The following is a 4,916-nucleotide window of genomic DNA, read 5'->3' on the forward strand; positions in this document are numbered from 1 at the left end:
CAAATACATGGATGTTCGGGGACTATCTGTAACATCAAAGTTTGCAAAAGTTAGTGGAAAATGTATTTTTCCCTTTTTTTATTGTTGGTCCTAAAAAAGTAACAGTTTGCCCGAAAAAATAATCCCAGGAGACCATGGAAGCCAATGAAGAGAGAACTGACCGATTGTCCATTCGTGATTGGCCAATAGCAGAAGACTGGCGGGCGTCGGATCAGCAGCACCCAGAATGAATGTCCACAGCTTCTCACAGAACGATGATCCCTGAGCTTGTAGATCGCTACGAGCCAAGAATATGGCAACTGCGGCCTCGTCCTGTAGATACAGGCGCTCACATCTACCTGACGGTCCCGGGACGTAGACGCAAATACCTCCACCAGGTTACACTGAGGGCTAATCATTGTCGGCCAATAGGATTGTAGATTTGGGAAGAAGAGCCAATCCTAAACCTAAGTGATCCCAATACCTAACCCAAGAGATTTATCTTGTTCTTTGACCCCAACTCTGCAAAAACCAGACCATATGGGAAAGATGGTAGGATCAAACCTTGACTAAATCTGATCCTCTTGCAAAATGCTTTTTTGTTGCCACTAGCTCATCACCAGGGCCTTTACAGCTAACGTACTGGCATTGGGCAGACTTCTACCAATATCATCAGTGGGAAAGAGACATTAGAAGGTGTTCAGAAGCCTTAGGTGGAAGCTGGAGACCTCCTTAGGCGCAGGCTGGAAAACCTTTAGGTTTAGGATGGAGATCCCCTTAGGTGGAAGCTGGAGACCACTTAGGTGAAGGGTGGAAACCCCTTTACGTGGATGCTTGAGACCCCCTTAAGTGGAAGCTCTAGACTCCATAGGTCAGTGTACCTCATCTCCAGTCCTCAAGGCCCACCAACAGATCCAGTTTTCAGGATTTCCTTAATATTGCACAGGTGACGGAATTATTCCCCGTCTAATACGGAGAAAATCCTGAAAACCCATCACCTGTGGAATACTGTGGAAAACTTGAAACATGACATGTTGGTGAGCCTTGAAGACTGGATTTGAGGAACAGTGCCTTAGGTGGAGGTTGGAGATCCTTTAAGTGAAAGCTGGATACCCCCTTAGGTGTAGGATGGAGATCCCTTAGGTGGAAGCTGGAGACCACTTAGGTGAAGGGTAAAGACCCCTGTAGGAGAAGGGTTGACCCCCCCTTAGTTGGAAGCTGGAGACCCCCTTGGTGGAGGATGGAGATCCCTTAGGTGGAAGCTGGAGACAACTTAGGTGAAGGGTAAAGACCTCTGTAGGAGAAGGGTGGACCCCCCTTAGGTGGAAGCTGGAGACCAGTTAGGTGAAGGCTGGATACCCCCTTGGGTGGAGGATGGAAATACCTTAGGTGAAGGCTGGAGACCCCCTTTGGTGAAGGATTGAGATTACTTAGGTAGAAGCTGGAGACCACTTAGGTGAAGGCTGGAGACCCCCTTTAGTAGAGGATGGCGATCCCTTATGTGGAGGGTGGAGTTCCCTTTTGGTGGGGGATGGAGATCCCTTAGGTGGAAGCTGGAGACCACTTGGGTGAAGGTTGGATACCCCCTTAGGTGGAGGACGGAGATCCCTTATGTGGAGGGTGGAGACATTCTGATGGGGAGGACGGGGATCCCTTAGGTAGAGGATGGTGACCCCCTTAACTGGAGGCCACTAAATCTTCAACACAAGATCTGAAGAAGGTGTGTCCATAATAAAGTGACCTCATGCCACCAGGACAGAGATCTGTCTCCATTATTGTTTTTTTTTCAAAAACATCTACAATTGTTACAAAAATTCTGATAGGCTCGAAAACTGTACAAATTCCAAAAATCTCCCGCTCTTCCAGTCCACGTGACGTATCTCAAAAGTAATGGCGTGCCTGAAAGCAGCAGAATATTCTCTGGACGGACACCATGCATGGACCCAATATGGCCGAAATATGGCCAAGGGCAGCTAGAGATAACAAATACCCCTAAAGGTTAATGGCACCGGGATTATCTGAACATTTTAGAATTGCCTCCTAATTTTATTCTGTTATATAAGTTCTTTGACCGATCGGGCGATGGTGGCGGATCAGTCTTCCCGATCGTCTCGCAGGTTGGTCCACTGTATCCAATCTATATTTTTCCTTTCCAAAGACCAATCTTCAGCCAAATCTTTCCCGTCCAGTAGAGGACGGCGGTATTCGCAACGAGTGCAGGTACGAAGCCAAAAACAAAGCACAAGTAAAACAATAACATTATAAAAACATCTAAAAGAAAGAAAACCGCCAGAGATTACACCCGCCCTCCTGTACGTAGAATTACGTGCCGCCATTTTGTTCTAATTAACATAACAACAAAAAAGTAGAAATAAGATGTGAAGAATCGATTAAGAAACTGATCGTCTGAGCTAAAATAAGAGACTCGTGATTAACATATGTACATGGCTCCTTATTAACATCGGCGGTTCCCCGCTGTGCGGAGCCCGGGAAAGTATTCTCATGCTACATCTGTATGGCGGATGTGCCGACCCGTTAATGTAGAAGACAGTTATAACGTCTAACATGCAACCAAGCAGAAAGCCGCTTTCCCGAGGAGGTAAAGCCCCACCCCCAAGGACTCAAAGACACACCCATGAGTGAAAGCCTCACCCCCAAGGAGTGAAAGACACACCCATGATGTGTGAAAGCCTCACCCCAAGGAGTGAAAGACACACCCATGATGTGTGAAAGCCTCACCCCCAAGGACTTAAAGACACACCCATGACGCGTGAAAGCCTCACCCCAAGGAGTGAAAGATACACACAAATATGAGTGAAAGCCTCACCCCCAAGGAGTGAAAGACACACCCATGAGTGAAAGCCTCACCCCCAAGGAGTGAAAGACACACCCATGATGTGTGAAAGCCTCACCCCAAGGAGTGAAAGATAAACACAAATATGAGTGAAAGCCTCACCCCAAGGAGTGAAAGATACACACAAATATGAGTGAAAGCCTTAAACCTAAGCAGTCAAAGCTCTGAGGAGTGGAAGCCTCACCCCCAAGGAGTGAAATACACACCCATGATGCGTGAAAGCCTCACCCCAAGGAGTGAAAGACACACCCAAATATGAGTGAAAGCCTCACCCCAAGGAGTGAAAGACACACCCAAATATGAGTGAAAGCCTTAAACCTGAGCAGTCAAAGCTCTGAGGAGTGGAAGCCTCACCCCCAAGGAGTGAAAGACACACCCATGATGAGTGAAAGCCTCAAACCTGAAGAGTCAGAGCTCTAAAAAGTGAAAGTCTCAACCCTAGGAGTTAAAGACACACCCACGATGAGTGAAATTCTCACCCCCAAGGAGTCAAAAAAACACCCATGATGAACGAAAGCCTCGCCTCAAACCTGAGGAGTCAAAGCTCTGAAGAGTGAAAGCCCCACCCCCAAGGAGTGAAAGACACATCCATGATGAGTGAAAGCCTCGAACACCTGAGGAGTCAAAGCTCTGACCCAAAGGAGTGAAAGCCCCACCATCAAGGAGTGAAAACCCCACCCATAAGGAGTGAAAGCCTTGCACTTGAAGAATCAAAGGTCTGACTACAGGGAGTGAAAGCCCCATCATCAAGGAGAGCTTCGCACCTGAAGAATCAAAGCTCTGACTCTATTAAGTATTTTAGTTTACTCAATTCTGACCCTCAACATGAGGTGTTAAAGCCCCACCACCAAGGAGTGAAAGCTTCGCACCTGAAGAATCAAAGCTCTGATTCTGAGGTGTGAAATCCCCACCACCAAGAAGTGAAAGCCCCACCACCGAGGTGTGAAAGCCCCACCACCAAGGAGTGAAAGCCCCACCACCGAGGTGTGAAAGCCCCACCACCAAGGAGTGAAAGCTTTGCACCTGAAGAATCAAAGCTCTGACTCTGAGGTGTGAAAGCCCCACCATCAAGAAGTGAAAGTCCCACCAATGAGGTTATGAAAGCCTTGCACCTGGGGGATGAAAGCCCCACCCCCAAAGAGTGAAAGCCACACCCTCGAGGAGCAGCAATTTACTGTTCTATTTCCAGGAATAAGAAGAAGAAGACTTCCAGCAATCAAAGTGGTAGCTAAATAATACTATCTAACCGGCTCAGGACTAAACTACAACGTCCCCTAGGCTCGGCAGAAGCCGCCCTGACATTATCATGGCTCATAAATTGCAACTTTTGAGCATCAGGAGGTGATCATACCACCTGGCATTGAATGGACACTAGTGCAACCCTTCCAATGGGGGAACCGTTACGTTACTTTCACATCACATAGTAATGGGCCCCTATATAGGTCACGGGGCCCCTGGATGTGCTTCCCTATGCAGCGACGGATCTTAGCATCCCTGCAAGCTCAGTCTGTTCCTGTCATAATCATTAGTAAAGATCAATACATGCAGATGGTTCCTCCGTAATGTGTACGCAGCTCCGCACTGAGCGAAACGCGTCTGCCGGTGTACTCCCTGTGTAACGAGGGGTTAAAGCTTTCAGCCTGGAAAGCAGCAGTGGTTCAAGCCTCAAATCCTTTAAAAAAAAACAAAACCCTTCCTCCTTTGTTCTAGAAGATACAATACGCGAATGTTCGGATTGGAAAAGTCGCAGTCTGAATGTCGAAGAACAAGCAACGGGATAGATGAAGAGGGGAGCAGCAGGTGAGGAGCACCGCGGCGGAGGAGGAGGTCCTCGCTCCTGGGTTTAGGATTTCTACGTCCCCTTATTGGGAGGGGGTCACAGCGGTTACTCGGGCTCGGGCTGGGCAGACTTCTTACTCAGGAACATGCTGGGGTCCGGCAGCGTTAACGTTTCGGGGGCGGATTTCTTCCGGGGCCGGTCTTTGGGGACGGTGAGAAATTCTGGAGCCTCAGTGGTCAGAGGAGTGGAAGGTGCGCTGGAGGGTCCGCTGCGGGAACAGGACGGCAGCGCAATGTCAGTGAT

This window comes from Anomaloglossus baeobatrachus, chromosome 5 (assembly GCF_048569485.1).
Source record: "Anomaloglossus baeobatrachus isolate aAnoBae1 chromosome 5, aAnoBae1.hap1, whole genome shotgun sequence".
Lineage (NCBI taxonomy): Eukaryota > Metazoa > Chordata > Amphibia > Anura > Aromobatidae > Anomaloglossus > Anomaloglossus baeobatrachus.